Consider the following 17,511-nt stretch of genomic DNA (forward strand, 5'->3'; position numbering starts at 1 on the left):
GGGCTATACTCGGGTTGTGCACTTAGTGACTGTGCTATACTCGGGTTGAGAACTTAGTGACCGAGCTATACTTGGGTTGCGCACTTAGTGACTGGGCTATACTTGGGTTGCGCTCTTAGTGACTGAGCTATACTTGGGTTGCGCACTTAGCGACTGGTGTATACTCAGGTTGCACACTAAGTGACCGGGTTATACTCAGGTTGCCCATTTAGTGACTGGGCTATACTCGGGTTGCGCACTTAGTGACTGGGCTATACTCGGGTTGTGCACTTAGTGACTGGGCTATACTCGGGTTGCGCACTTAGTGACTGAGCTATACTCGGGTTGCGCACTTAGTGTCTCGGCTATACTCGGGTTGCGCTCTTAGTGACTGGGCTATACTCGGGTTGTCCACTTAGTGACTGGTTTATACTTGGGTTGTGCACTTAGTGACTGGGCTATACTCGGGTTGAGCACTTAGTGACTGGGCTATACTTGGGTTGCGCACTAAGTGACTTGGCTATACTCGGGTTGTCCACTTAGTGACTGGTTTATACTTGGGTTGTGCACTAAGTGACTGGGCTATACTCGGGTTGCGCACTTAGTGACTGAGTTATACTTGGGTTGCGCTCTCAGTGTCACGGTTATACTCGGATTGCGCACTAAGTATCTTGGCTATACTCGGGTTGTGCACTTAGTTACTGGGCTATACTCGGGTTGAGCACTTAGTGACTGAGCTATACTTGGGTTGCGCACTTAGTGACTGGTCTATACTCGGGTTGCGCACTTAGTGACTAGCCTATACTCGGGTTGCACACTAAGTGACTGGGCTATACTCGGGTTGCGCACTTAGTTACTGGGCTATACTCGTGTTGCACACTTAGTGACTGGGCTATACTCGGGTTGCGCACTTACTGACTGGGATATACTCGAATTGCGCACTTAATGGCTGGACTATACTCGTGTTGCGCGCTTAGTGACTGAGATATACTCGAATTGCGCCCTTATTGACTGCGATATTCTCGAATTGCCCACTTAGTGACAGGGCTCTACTCGGGTTGCCAACTTAGTGGCTGGGCTATACTCGGGTTGCGCTATTAGTGGCTGCGATATACTCGACGGGGGTCGCGCACTTAGTGACTAAGTGGAGGATATGGCATGGTTGCTTACTCAGCATCTTAGATAATATGAGCCAATTGGATTCTTTGCAGACTGTGTATATTTGTTTTCGGAAGATAGCTGCTTTTTCATTATTAAACTTGCTGGAAGTCAACAAGAGCTTTTTAAGTTGTTTTACTACACTGTTATTGAATTTTACATACGCTAGTAGTATCAGGATTTCGGGCTATACTCGGGTTGTGCTCTTAGGGTCTGGGCTATACTCGGGTTGCGCACTTAGTGACTGGGCTATACTCGGGTTGCGCACTTAGTGACTGGGCTATACTCGGGTTGCGCACTACCTGACTGGGCTTTACTCGGGTTTTGCACTTACTGACTGGGCTATACTCGTGTTGCGCACTTAGTGACTGGGCTATACTCGGGTTGCGCACTAAGTGACTGGGCTATACTTGGGTTGCGCTCTTAGTGTCTGGGTTATACTCGGGTTGCGCTCTAAGTAACTGGGCTATACTCGGGTTGCCCACTAAGTGACTGGGCTATACTTGGGTTGCGCACTTAGTGACTGGGCTATACTTGGGTTGCGCTCTTAGTGACTGAGCTATACTTGGGTTGCGCACTTAGTGACTGGTCTATACTCGGGTTGCGCACTTAGTGACTGGGCTATACTCGGGTTGCGCACTACCTGACTGGGCTATATTCGGGTTGTGCACTTAGTGACTGGGCTATACTCGGGTTGCGCACTACCTGACTGGGCTATACTCGGGTTGCGCACTTAGTGACTGGGCTATACTCGGGTTGTGCACTAACTGACTGGGCTATATTCGGGTTGTGCACTTAGTGACTGGGCTATACTCGGGTTGCGCACTACCTGACTGGGCTATACTAGGGTTGCGCACTTAGTGACTGCTGGACTATACTCGGGTTGCGCACTTAGTGACTGGGCTATACTCGGGTTGCGCATTACCTGACTGGGCTATACTCGGGTTGCGCACTTAGTGACTGCTGGACTATACTCAGGTTGCGCACTTAGTGACTGGGCTATACTCGGGTTGCGCACTAAGTGATTGGGCTATACTTGGGTTGCGCACTTAGTAACTGGGCTATACTCGGGTTGCGCACTTAGTGTCTGAGCTATACTTGGGTTGTGCACTTAGTGTCTCGGCTATACTCGGGTTGCGCTCTTAGTGACTGGGCTATACTCGGGTTGCACACTAAGTGACTGGGCTAAACTCGGGTTGCGCTCTTAGTGACTGGGCTATACTCAGGTTGCGCACTAAGTGACTGGGCTATACTCGGGTTGCGCACTTAGTGACTGGGCTATACTCGGGTTGCGCACTTAGTGACTGGGCTATACTTGGCTTGTGCACTTAGTGTCTCGGCTATACTCGGGTTGTGCACTTAGTGACTGGGCTATACTCGGGTTGCACACTAAGTGACTGGGCTAAACTCGGGTTGCGCACTTAGTGACTGGGCTATACTCGGGTTGTCCACTTAGTGACTGGTTTATACTTGGGTTGTGCACTTAGTGACTGGGCTATACTCGGGTTGAGCACTTAGTGACTGGGCTATACTTGGGTTGCGCACTAAGTGACTTGGCTATACTCGGGTTGTCCACTTAGTGACTGGTTTATACTTGGGTTGTGCACTAAGTGACTGGGCTATACTCGGGTTGCGCACTTAGTGACTGAGTTATACTTGGGTTGCGCTCTCAGTGTCACGGTTATACTCGGATTGCGCACTAAGTATCTTGGCTATACTCGGGTTGTGCACTTAGTTACTGGGCTATACTCGGGTTGAGCACTTAGTGACTGAGCTATACTTGGGTTGCGCACTTAGTGACTGGTCTATACTCGGGTTGCGCACTTAGTGACTAGCCTATACTCGGGTTGCACACTAAGTGACTGGGCTATACTCGGGTTGCGCACTTAGTTACTGGGCTATACTCGTGTTGCACACTTAGTGACTGGGCTATACTCGGGTTGCGCACTTACTGACTGGGATATACTCGAATTGCGCACTTAATGGCTGGACTATACTCGTGTTGCGCGCTTAGTGACTGAGATATACTCGAATTGCGCCCTTATTGACTGCGATATTCTCGAATTGCCCACTTAGTGACAGGGCTCTACTCGGGTTGCCAACTTAGTGGCTGGGCTATACTCGGGTTGCGCTATTAGTGGCTGCGATATACTCGACGGGGGTCGCGCACTTAGTGACTAAGTGGAGGATATGGCATGGTTGCTTACTCAGCATCTTAGATAATATGAGCCAATTGGATTCTTTGCAGACTGTGTATATTTGTTTTCGGAAGATAGCTGCTTTTTCATTATTAAACTTGCTGGAAGTCAACAAGAGCTTTTTAAGTTGTTTTACTACACTGTTATTGAATTTTACATACGCTAGTAGTATCAGGATTTCGGGCTATACTCGGGTTGTGCTCTTAGGGTCTGGGCTATACTCGGGTTGCGCACTTAGTGACTGGGCTATACTCGGGTTGCGCACTTAGTGACTGGGCTATACTCGGGTTGCGCACTACCTGACTGGGCTTTACTCGGGTTTTGCACTTACTGACTGGGCTATACTCGTGTTGCGCACTTAGTGACTGGGCTATACTCGGGTTGCGCACTAAGTGACTGGGCTATACTTGGGTTGCGCTCTTAGTGTCTGGGTTATACTCGGGTTGCGCTCTAAGTAACTGGGCTATACTCGGGTTGCCCACTAAGTGACTGGGCTATACTTGGGTTGCGCACTTAGTGACTGGGCTATACTTGGGTTGCGCTCTTAGTGACTGAGCTATACTTGGGTTGCGCACTTAGTGACTGGTCTATACTCGGGTTGCGCACTTAGTGACTGGGCTATACTCGGGTTGCGCACTACCTGACTGGGCTATATTCGGGTTGTGCACTTAGTGACTGGGCTATACTCGGGTTGCGCACTACCTGACTGGGCTATACTCGGGTTGCGCACTTAGTGACTGGGCTATACTCGGGTTGTGCACTAACTGACTGGGCTATATTCGGGTTGTGCACTTAGTGACTGGGCTATACTCGGGTTGCGCACTACCTGACTGGGCTATACTAGGGTTGCGCACTTAGTGACTGCTGGACTATACTCGGGTTGCGCACTTAGTGACTGGGCTATACTCGGGTTGCGCATTACCTGACTGGGCTATACTCGGGTTGCGCACTTAGTGACTGCTGGACTATACTCAGGTTGCGCACTTAGTGACTGGGCTATACTCGGGTTGCGCACTAAGTGATTGGGCTATACTTGGGTTGCGCACTTAGTAACTGGGCTATACTCGGGTTGCGCACTTAGTGTCTGAGCTATACTTGGGTTGTGCACTTAGTGTCTCGGCTATACTCGGGTTGCGCTCTTAGTGACTGGGCTATACTCGGGTTGCACACTAAGTGACTGGGCTATACTCGGGTTGCGCTCTTAGTGACTGGGCTATACTCAGGTTGCGCACTAAGTGACTGGGCTATACTCGGGTTGCGCACTTAGTGACTGGGCTATACTCGGGTTGCGCACTTAGTGACTGGGCTATACTTGGCTTGTGCACTTAGTGTCTCGGCTATACTCGGGTTGTGCACTTAGTGACTGGGCTATACTCGGGTTGCACACTAAGTGACTGGGCTAAACTCGGGTTGCGCACTTAGTGACTGGGCTATACTCGGGTTGAGCACTAAGTGACTGTGCTATACTCGGGTTGCTCACTTAGTGACTGGGCTATACTCGGGTTGAGTACTTAGTGACCGGGCTATACTTGTGTTGCGCACTAAGTGACTGGGCTATACTCGGTTTGAGCACTTAGTGAATGGGCTATACTCGAGTTGCACACTTATTGACTGGGTTATACCCGAGTTGTGCACTTAGTGACTGGGCTATACTTGGGTTGTGCACTTAGTGACTGGGCTATACTCGGGTTGCGCACTAAGTGACTGGGCTATACTCGGGTTGCGCACTTAGTGACTGGGCTATACTCAGGTTGCGCACTTAGTGACTGGGCTATACTCGGGTTGCGCACTTAGTGACTGGGCTATACTCGGGTTGTGCACTTAGTGACTGGGCTATACTTGGGTTGTGCACTTAGTGACTGGGCTATACTCGGGTTGCGCACTTAGTGACTGGGCTATACTTGGGTTGTGCACTTAGTGACTGGGCTATACTCGGGTTGCGCACTAAGTGACTGGGCTATACTCTGGTTGAGCACTTAGTGAATGGGCTATACTCGGGTTGCCCACTTAGTGACCGGGCTATACTCGAGTTGCACACTTATTGACTGGGTTATACCCGAGTTGCGCACTTAGTGACTGGGCTATACTCGGGTTGCGGACTTAGTGACTGCTGGACTATACTCGGGTTGCCTACTTTGTGACTGGGCTATACTCGTGTTGCGCACTACCTGACTGGGCTATACTAGGGTTGCGGACTTAGTGACTGCTGGGCTATACTCGGGTTGCGCACTTAGTGACTGGGCTATACTCGGGTTGCGCATTACCTGACTGGGCTATACTCGGGTTGCGCACTTAGTGACTGCTGGACTATACTCAGGTTGCGCACTTAGTGACTGGGCTATACTCGGGTTGCGCACTAAGTGATTGGGCTATACTTGGGTTGCGCACTTAGTAACTGGGCTATACTCGGGTTGCGCACTTAGTGTCTGAGCTATACTTGGGTTGTGCACTTAGTGTCTCGGCTATACTCGGGTTGCGCTCTTAGTGACTGGGCTATACTCGGGTTGCACACTAAGTGACTGGGCTAAACTCGGGTTGCGCACTTAGTGACTGGGCTATACTCGGGTTGAGCACTAAGTGACTGTGCTATACTCGGGTTGCTCACTTAGTGACTGGGCTATACTCGGGTTGAGTACTTAGTGACCGGGCTATACTTGTGTTGCGCACTAAGTGACTGGGCTATACTCGGTTTGAGCACTTAGTGAATGGGCTATACTCGAGTTGCACACTTATTGACTGGGTTATACCCGAGTTGTGCACTTAGTGACTGGGCTATACTTGGGTTGTGCACTTAGTGACTGGGCTATACTCGGGTTGCGCACTAAGTGACTGGGCTATACTCGGGTTGCGCACTTAGTGACTGGGCTATACTCAGGTTGCGCACTTAGTGACTGGGCTATACTCGGGTTGCGCACTTAGTGACTGGGCTATACTCGGGTTGTGCACTTAGTGACTGGGCTATACTTGGGTTGTGCACTTAGTGACTGGGCTATACTCGGGTTGCGCACTTAGTGACTGGGCTATACTTGGGTTGTGCACTTAGTGACTGGGCTATACTCGGGTTGCGCACTAAGTGACTGGGCTATACTCTGGTTGAGCACTTAGTGAATGGGCTATACTCGGGTTGCCCACTTAGTGACCGGGCTATACTCGAGTTGCACACTTATTGACTGGGTTATACCCGAGTTGCGCACTTAGTGACTGGGCTATACTCGGGTTGCGGACTTAGTGACTGCTGGACTATACTCGGGTTGCCTACTTTGTGACTGGGCTATACTCGTGTTGCGCACTACCTGACTGGGCTATACTAGGGTTGCGGACTTAGTGACTGCTGGGCTATACTCGGGTTGCGCACTTAGTGACTGGGCTATACTCGGGTTGCGCATTACCTGACTGGGCTATACTCGGGTTGCGCACTTAGTGACTGCTGGACTATACTCAGGTTGCGCACTTAGTGACTGGGCTATACTCGGGTTGCGCACTAAGTGATTGGGCTATACTTGGGTTGCGCACTTAGTAACTGGGCTATACTCGGGTTGCGCACTTAGTGTCTGAGCTATACTTGGGTTGTGCACTTAGTGTCTCGGCTATACTCGGGTTGCGCTCTTAGTGACTGGGCTATACTCGGGTTGCACACTAAGTGACTGGGCTATACTCGGGTTGCGCTCTTAGTGACTGGGCTATACTCAGGTTGCGCACTAAGTGACTGGGCTATACTCGGGTTGCTCACTTAGTGACTGGGCTATACTCGGGTTGCGCACTTAGTGACTGGGCTATACTTGGCTTGTGCACTTAGTGTCTCGGCTATACTCGGGTTGTGCACTTAGTGACTGGGCTATACTCGGGTTGCACACTAAGTGACTGGGCTAAACTCGGGTTGCGCACTTAGTGACTGGGCTATACTCGGGTTGAGCACTAAGTGACTGTGCTATACTCGGGTTGCTCACTTAGTGACTGGGCTATACTCGGGTTGAGTACTTAGTGACCGGGCTATACTTGTGTTGCGCACTAAGTGACTGGGCTATACTCGGTTTGAGCACTTAGTGAATGGGCTATACTCGAGTTGCACACTTATTGACTGGGTTATACCCGAGTTGTGCACTTAGTGACTGGGCTATACTTGGGTTGTGCACTTAGTGACTGGGCTATACTCGGGTTGCGCACTAAGTGACTGGGCTATACTCGGGTTGCGCACTTAGTGACTGGGCTATACTCAGGTTGCGCACTTAGTGACTGGGCTATACTCGGGTTGCGCACTTAGTGACTGGGCTATACTCGGGTTGTGCACTTAGTGACTGGGCTATACTTGGGTTGTGCACTTAGTGACTGGGCTATACTCGGGTTGCGCACTTAGTGACTGGGCTATACTTGGGTTGTGCACTTAGTGACTGGGCTATACTCGGGTTGCGCACTAAGTGACTGGGCTATACTCTGGTTGAGCACTTAGTGAATGGGCTATACTCGGGTTGCCCACTTAGTGACCGGGCTATACTCGAGTTGCACACTTATTGACTGGGTTATACCCGAGTTGCGCACTTAGTGACTGGGCTATACTCGGGTTGCGGACTTAGTGACTGCTGGACTATACTCGGGTTGCCTACTTTGTGACTGGGCTATACTCGTGTTGTGCACTTAGTGACTGGGCTATACTCGGGTTGCGGACTTAGTGACTGCTGGGCTATACTCGGGTTGCGCACTTAGTGACTGAGCTATACTTGGGTTGTGCACTTAGTGACTGGTCTATACTCGGGTTGCGCACTTAGTGACTGGTCTATACTCGGGTTGCGCACTTAGTGACTGGTCTATACTTGGGTTGCGCACTTAGTGACTGGGCTATACTCGGGTTGCACACTTAGTGACTGGGCTATACTCAGGTTGCGCACTTACTGACTGGGATATACTCGAGTTGCGCACTTAGTGACTGGGCTATACTCGAATTGCGCACCTATTGACTGCGATATACTCGAATTGCCCACTTAGTGACAGGGCTATACTCGGGTTGCGTATTAAGTGACTGGGCTATACTCGGGTTGCGCACTTAGTGACTGAGCTATACTTGGGTTGCGCACTTAGTGACTGGGCTATACTTGGGTTGCGCTCTTAGTGACTAAGCTATACTTGGGATTCGCACTTAGTGACTGGTCTATACTCGGGTTGCGTTCTTAGTGTCTGGGCTATACTCGGGTTGCGCACTTATTGACTGGGCTATACTCGGGTTGCACACTTAGTGACTGGGCTATACTCGGGTTGCGCACTTAGTGACTGGGCTATACTCGGGTTGCGCACTTAGTGACTGGGCTATACTCGGGTTGCGCACTTAGTGACTAGGCTATACTCGGGTTGCGCACTTAGTGACTGGGCTATACTCGGGTTGCGCACTTAGTGACTGGGCTATACTCGGGTTGCGCACTTAGTGACTGAGCTATACTTGGGTTGTGCACTTATTGTCTCAACTATACTCGGGTTGGGCTCTTAGTGACTGGGCTATACTCGGGTTGTCCACTTAGTGACTGGTCTATACTTGGGTTGCGCTCTTAGTGACTGGGCTATACTCGGGCTGCCCACTTAGTGACTGGGCTATACTTTGGTTGCACTCTTAGTGACTGGGCTATACTCGTGTTGCGCACTAAGTGACTGGGCTATACTCGGGTTGCCCACTTAGTGACTGGGCTATACTCGGGTTGCGCACTTAGTGACTGGGCTATACTCGGGTTGCACACTTAGTGACTGGGCTATACTCGGGTTGCGCACTTACTGACTGGGATATACTCGAGTTGCGCACTTAATGGCTGGGCTATACTCGGGTTGCGCGCTTAGTGACTGAGATATACTCGAATTGCGCCCTTATTGACTGCGATATTTTCGAATTGCCCACTTAGTGACAGGGCTCTACTCGGGTTGCCAACTTAGTGGCTGGGCTATACTCGGGTTGCGCTATTAGTGGCTGCGATATACTCGACGGGGGTCGCGCACTTAGTGACTAAGTGGAGGATATGGCATGGTTACTTACTCAGCATCTTAGATAATATGAGCCAATTGGATTCTTTGCAGACTGTGTATATTTGTTTTCGGAAGATAGCTGCTTTTTCATTATTAAACTTGCTGGAAGTCAACAAGAGCTTTTTAAGTTGTTTTACTACACTGTTATTGAATTTTACATACGCTAGTAGTATCAGGATTTCGGGCTATACTCGGGTTGTGCTCTTAGGGTCTGGGCTATACTCGGGTTGCGCACTTAGTGACTGGGCTATACTCGGGTTGCGCACTTAGTGACCGGGCTATACTCGGGTTGCGCACTACCTGACTTGGCTTTACTCGGGTTGTGCACTCAGTGACTGGGCTATACTCGTGTTGCGCACTTAGTGACTGGGCTATACTCGGGTTGCGCACTAAGTGACTGGGCTATACTCGGGTTGCGCACTTAGTGACTGGGCTATACTCGGGTTGTGCACTTAGTGACTGGGCTATACTTGGGTTGTGCACTTAGTGACTGGGCTATACTCGGGTTGCGCACTTAGTGACTGGGCTATACTCGGGTTGCGCACTACCTGACTGGGCTATACTCGGGTTGCGCACTTAGTGACTGCTGGACTATACTCGGGTTGCGCACTTAGTGACTGGGCTATACTCGGGTTGCGCATTACCTGACTGGGCTATACTCGGGTTGCGCACTTAGTGACTGCTGGACTATACTCAGGTTGCGCACTTAGTGACTGGGCTATACTCGGGTTGCGCACTAAGTGATTGGGCTATACTCGGGTTGCGCACTTAGTGACTGGGCTATACTCGGGTTGCGCACTTAGTGACTGAGCTATACTTGGGTTGTGCACTTAGTGTCTCGGCTATACTCGGGTTGCGCTCTTAGTGACTGGGCTATACTCGGGTTGCACACTAAGTGACTGGGCTATACTCGGGTTGCGCTCTTAGTGACTGGGCTATACTCAGGTTGCGCACTAAGTGACTGGGCTATACTCGGGTTGCGCACTTAGTGACTGGGCTATACTCGGGTTGCGCACTTAGTGACTGGGCTATACTTGGGTTGTGCACTTAGTGTCTCGGCTATACTCGGGTTGTGCACTTAGTGTCTCAACTATACTCGGGTTGGGCTCTTAGTGACTGGGCTATACTCGGGTTGTCCACTTAGTGACTGGGCTATACTCGGGTTGCACACTTAGTGACTGGGCTATACTCGGGTTGCGCACTTAGTGACTGGGCTATACTCGGGTTGCGCACTAAGTGACTGTGCTATACTCGGGTTGCTCACTTAGTGACTGGGCTATACTCGGGTTGAGTACTTAGTGAATGGGCTATACTCGAGTTGCGCACTTATTGACTGGGTTATACGCGAGTTGTGCACTTAGTGACTGGGCTATACTTGGGTTGTCCACTTAGTGACTTGGTTATACTCGGGTTGCACACTAAGTAACTGGGCTATACTCGGGTTGCCCACTTAGTGACTGGGCTATACTTGGGTTGCGGTCTTAGTGTCTGGGCTATACTCGGGTTGCCCACTTAGTGACTGGGCTATACTCGGGTTGCGCACTTAGTGACTAGGCTATAATCGAGTTGTGCACTTAGTGAATGGGCTATACTCGCGTTGCGCTCTTAGTGTCGGGGCTATACTCGGGTTGTGCTCTTAGTGTCTGGGCTATACTTGGGTTGCACACTTAGTAACTGGGCTATACTCGGGTTGCCTACTTAGTGACTGGGCTATACCCGGGTTGCGTACTAAGTGACTGGGCTATACTCGGGTTGTGCACTTAGTGACCGGGCTATACTCGGGTTGCGCACTTAGTGACTGGGCTATACTCGGGTTGCGCACTTAGTGACCGGGCTATACTCGGGTTGCCCACTTAGTGACTGGGCTATACTCGGGTTGCCCACTTAGTGTCTCGGCTATACTCGGGTTGTGCACTTAGTGACTGGGCTATACTCGGGTTGTGCACTTAGTGACTGGTCTATACTCGGGTTGTGCACTTAGTGACTGGGCTATACTCGGGTTGTGCACTTAGTGACTGTGCTATACTCGGGTTGAGAACTTAGTGACCGAGCTATACTTGGGTTGCGCACTTAGTGACTGGGCTATACTTGGGTTGCGCTCTTAGTGACTGAGCTATACTTGGGTTGCGCACTTAGCGACTGGTGTATACTCAGGTTGCACACTAAGTGACCGGGTTATACTCAGGTTGCCCACTTAGTGACTGGGCTATACTCGGGTTGCGCACTTAGTGACTGGGCTATACTCGGGTTGTGCACTTAGTGACTGGGCTATACTCGGGTTGCGCACTTAGTGACTGAGCTATACTCGGGTTGCGCACTTAGTGTCTCGGCTATACTCGGGTTGCGCTCTTAGTGACTGGGCTATACTCGGGTTGTCCACTTAGTGACTGGTTTATACTTGGGTTGTGCACTTAGTGACTGGGCTATACTCGGGTTGAGCACTTAGTGACTGGGCTATACTTGGGTTGCGCACTAAGTGACTTGGCTATACTCGGGTTGTCCACTTAGTGACTGGTTTATACTTGGGTTGTGCACTAAGTGACTGGGCTATACTCGGGTTGCGCACTTAGTGACTGAGTTATACTTGGGTTGCGCTCTCAGTGTCACGGTTATACTCGGATTGCGCACTAAGTATCTTGGCTATACTCGGGTTGTGCACTTAGTTACTGGGCTATACTCGGGTTGAGCACTTAGTGACTGAGCTATACTTGGGTTGCGCACTTAGTGACTGGTCTATACTCGGGTTGCGCACTTAGTGACTAGCCTATACTCGGGTTGCACACTAAGTGACTGGGCTATACTCGGGTTGCGCACTTAGTTACTGGGCTATACTCGTGTTGCACACTTAGTGACTGGGCTATACTCGGGTTGCGCACTTACTGACTGGGATATACTCGAATTGCGCACTTAATGGCTGGACTATACTCGTGTTGCGCGCTTAGTGACTGAGATATACTCGAATTGCGCCCTTATTGACTGCGATATTCTCGAATTGCCCACTTAGTGACAGGGCTCTACTCGGGTTGCCAACTTAGTGGCTGGGCTATACTCGGGTTGCGCTATTAGTGGCTGCGATATACTCGACGGGGGTCGCGCACTTAGTGACTAAGTGGAGGATATGGCATGGTTGCTTACTCAGCATCTTAGATAATATGAGCCAATTGGATTCTTTGCAGACTGTGTATATTTGTTTTCGGAAGATAGCTGCTTTTTCATTATTAAACTTGCTGGAAGTCAACAAGAGCTTTTTAAGTTGTTTTACTACACTGTTATTGAATTTTACATACGCTAGTAGTATCAGGATTTCGGGCTATACTCGGGTTGTGCTCTTAGGGTCTGGGCTATACTCGGGTTGCGCACTTAGTGACTGGGCTATACTCGGGTTGCGCACTTAGTGACTGGGCTATACTCGGGTTGCGCACTACCTGACTGGGCTTTACTCGGGTTTTGCACTTACTGACTGGGCTATACTCGTGTTGCGCACTTAGTGACTGGGCTATACTCGGGTTGCGCACTAAGTGACTGGGCTATACTTGGGTTGCGCTCTTAGTGTCTGGGTTATACTCGGGTTGCGCTCTAAGTAACTGGGCTATACTCGGGTTGCCCACTAAGTGACTGGGCTATACTTGGGTTGCGCACTTAGTGACTGGGCTATACTTGGGTTGCGCTCTTAGTGACTGAGCTATACTTGGGTTGCGCACTTAGTGAATGGTCTATACTCGGGTTGCGCACTTAGTGACTGGGCTATACTCGGGTTGCGCACTACCTGACTGGGCTATATTCGGGTTGTGCACTTAGTGACTGGGCTATACTCGGGTTGCGCACTACCTGACTGGGCTATACTCGGGTTGCGCACTTAGTGACTGGGCTATACTCGGGTTGTGCACTAACTGACTGGGCTATATTCGGGTTGTGCACTTAGTGACTGGGCTATACTCGGGTTGCGCACTACCTGACTGGGCTATACTAGGGTTGCGCACTTAGTGACTGCTGGACTATACTCGGGTTGCGCACTTAGTGACTGGGCTATACTCGGGTTGCGCATTACCTGACTGGGCTATACTCGGGTTGCGCACTTAGTGACTGCTGGACTATACTCAGGTTGCGCACTTAGTGACTGGGCTATACTCGGGTTGCGCACTAAGTGATTGGGCTATACTTGGGTTGCGCACTTAGTAACTGGGCTATACTCGGGTTGCGCACTTAGTGTCTGAGCTATACTTGGGTTGTGCACTTAGTGTCTCGGCTATACTCGGGTTGCGCTCTTAGTGACTGGGCTATACTCGGGTTGCGCACTACCTGACTGGGCTATACTCGGGTTGCGCACTTAGTGACTGCTGGACTATACTCGGGTTGCGCACTTAGTGACTGGGCTATACTCGGGTTGCGCATTACCTGACTGGGCTATACTCGGGTTGCGCACTTAGTGACTGCTGGACTATACTCAGGTTGCGCACTTAGTGACTGGGCTATACTCGGGTTGCGCTCTTAGTGACTGGGCTATACTCAGGTTGCGCACTAAGTGACTGGGCTATACTCGGGTTGCGCACTTAGTGACTGGGCTATACTCGGGTTGCGCACTTAGTGACTGAGCTATACTTGGGTTGTGCACTTAGTGTCTCGGCTATACTCGGGTTGCGCTCTTAGTGACTGGGCTATACTCGGGTTGCACACTAAGTGACTGGGCTATACTCGGGTTGCGCTCTTAGTGACTGGGCTATACTCAGGTTGCGCACTAAGTGACTGGGCTATACTCGGGTTGCGCACTTAGTGACTGGGCTATACTCGGGTTGCGCACTTAGTGACTGGGCTATACTTGGGTTGTGCACTTAGTGTCTCGGCTATACTCGGGTTGTGCACTTAGTGTCTCAACTATACTCGGGTTGGGCTCTTAGTGACTGGGCTATACTCGGGTTGTCCACTTAGTGACTGGGCTATACTCGGGTTGCACACTTAGTGACTGGGCTATACTCGGGTTGCGCACTTAGTGACTGGGCTATACTCGGGTTGCGCACTAAGTGACTGTGCTATACTCGGGTTGCTCACTTAGTGACTGGGCTATACTCGGGTTGAGTACTTAGTGAATGGGCTATACTCGAGTTGCGCACTTATTGACTGGGTTATACGCGAGTTGTGCACTTAGTGACTGGGCTATACTTGGGTTGTCCACTTAGTGACTTGGTTATACTCGGGTTGCACACTAAGTAACTGGGCTATACTCGGGTTGCCCACTTAGTGACTGGGCTATACTTGGGTTGCGGTCTTAGTGTCTGGGCTATACTCGGGTTGCCCACTTAGTGACTGGGCTATACTCGGGTTGCGCACTTAGTGACTAGGCTATAATCGAGTTGTGCACTTAGTGAATGGGCTATACTCGCGTTGCGCTCTTAGTGTCGGGGCTATACTCGGGTTGTGCTCTTAGTGTCTGGGCTATACTTGGGTTGCACACTTAGTAACTGGGCTATACTCGGGTTGCCTACTTAGTGACTGGGCTATACCCGGGTTGCGTACTAAGTGACTGGGCTATACTCGGGTTGTGCACTTAGTGACCGGGCTATACTCGGGTTGCGCACTTAGTGACTGGGCTATACTCGGGTTGCGCACTTAGTGACCGGGCTATACTCGGGTTGCCCACTTAGTGACTGGGCTATACTCGGGTTGCCCACTTAGTGTCTCGGCTATACTCGGGTTGTGCACTTAGTGACTGGGCTATACTCGGGTTGTGCACTTAGTGACTGGGCTATACTCGGGTTGCGCATTACCTGACTGGGCTATACTCGGGTTGCGCACTTAGTGACTGCTGGACTATACTCAGGTTGCGCACTTAGTGACTGGGCTATACTCGGGTTGCGCACTAAGTGATTGGGCTATACTTGGGTTGCGCACTTAGTAACTGGGCTATACTCGGGTTGCGCACTTAGTGTCTGAGCTATACTTGGGTTGTGCACTTAGTGTCTCGGCTATACTCGGGTTGCGCTCTTAGTGACTGGGCTATACTCGGGTTGCACACTAAGTGACTGGGCTATACTCGGGTTGCGCTCTTAGTGACTGGGCTATACTCAGGTTGCGCACTAAGTGACTGGGCTATACTCGGGTTGCGCACTTAGTGACTGGGCTATACTCGGGTTGCGCACTTAGTGACTGGGCTATACTTGGCTTGTGCACTTAGTGTCTCGGCTATACTCGGGTTGTGCACTTAGTGACTGGGCTATACTCGGGTTGCACACTAAGTGACTGGGCTAAACTCGGGTTGCGCACTTAGTGACTGGGCTATACTCGGGTTGAGCACTAAGTGACTGTGCTATACTCGGGTTGCTCACTTAGTGACTGGGCTATACTCGGGTTGAGTACTTAGTGACCGGGCTATACTTGTGTTGCGCACTAAGTGACTGGGCTATACTCGGTTTGAGCACTTAGTGAATGGGCTATACTCGAGTTGCACACTTATTGACTGGGTTATACCCGAGTTGTGCACTTAGTGACTGGGCTATACTTGGGTTGTGCACTTAGTGACTGGGCTATACTCGGGTTGCGCACTAAGTGACTGGGCTATACTCGGGTTGCGCACTTAGTGACTGGGCTATACTCAGGTTGCGCACTTAGTGACTGGGCTATACTCGGGTTGCGCACTTAGTGACTGGGCTATACTCGGGTTGTGCACTTAGTGACTGGGCTATACTTGGGTTGTGCACTTAGTGACTGGGCTATACTCGGGTTGCGCACTTAGTGACTGGGCTATACTTGGGTTGTGCACTTAGTGACTGGGCTATACTTGGGTTGCGCACTTAGTGACTGGGCTATACTTGGGTTGTGCACTTAGTGACTGGGCTATACTCGGGTTGCGCACTAAGTGACTGGGCTATACTCTGGTTGAGCACTTAGTGAATGGGCTATACTCGGGTTGCCCACTTAGTGACCGGGCTATACTCGAGTTGCACACTTATTGACTGGGTTATACCCGAGTTGCGCACTTAGTGACTGGGCTATACTCGGGTTGCGGACTTAGTGACTGCTGGACTATACTCGGGTTGCCTACTTTGTGACTGGGCTATACTCGTGTTGCGCACTACCTGACTGGGCTATACTAGGGTTGCGGACTTAGTGACTGCTGGGCTATACTCGGGTTGCGCACTTAGTGACTGGGCTATACTCGGGTTGCGCATTACCTGACTGGGCTATACTCGGGTTGCGCACTTAGTGACTGCTGGACTATACTCAGGTTGCGCACTTAGTGACTGGGCTATACTCGGGTTGCGCACTAAGTGATTGGGCTATACTTGGGTTGCGCACTTAGTAACTGGGCTATACTCGGGTTGCGCACTTAGTGTCTGAGCTATACTTGGGTTGTGCACTTAGTGTCTCGGCTATACTCGGGTTGCGCTCTTAGTGACTGGGCTATACTCGGGTTGCACACTAAGTGACTGGGCTATACTCGGGTTGCGCTCTTAGTGACTGGGCTATACTCAGGTTGCGCACTAAGTGACTGGGCTATACTCGGGTTGCGCACTTAGTGACTGGGCTATACTCGGGTTGCGCACTTAGTGACTGGGCTATACTTGGCTTGTGCACTTAGTGTCTCGGCTATACTCGGGTTGTGCACTTAGTGACTGGGCTATACTCGGGTTGCACACTAAGTGACTGGGCTAAACTCGGGTTGCGCACTTAGTGACTGGGCTATACTCGGGTTGAGCACTAAGTGACTGTGCTATACTCGGGTTGCTCACTTAGTGACTGGGCTATACTCGGGTTGAGTACTTAGTGACCGGGCTATACTTGTGTTGCGCACTAAGTGACTGGGCTATACTCGGTTTGAGCACTTAGTGAATGGGCTATACTCGAGTTGCACACTTATTGACTGGGTTATACCCGAGTTGTGCACTTAGTGACTGGGCTATACTTGGGTTGTGCACTTAGTGACTGGGCTATACTCGGGTTGCGCACTAAGTGACTGGGCTATACTCGGGTTGCGCACTTAGTGACTGGGCTATACTCAGGTTGCGCACTTAGTGACTGGGCTATACTCGGGTTGCGCACTTAGTGACTGGGCTATACTCGGGTTGTGCACTTAGTGACTGGGCTATACTTGGGTTGTGCACTTAGTGACTGGGCTATACTCGGGTTGCGCACTTAGTGACTGGGCTATACTTGGGTTGTGCACTTAGTGACTGGGCTATAC

Source organism: Nematostella vectensis, chromosome 2 (assembly GCF_932526225.1).
Source record: "Nematostella vectensis chromosome 2, jaNemVect1.1, whole genome shotgun sequence".
NCBI classification, from domain to species: Eukaryota; Metazoa; Cnidaria; class Anthozoa; order Actiniaria; family Edwardsiidae; genus Nematostella; species Nematostella vectensis.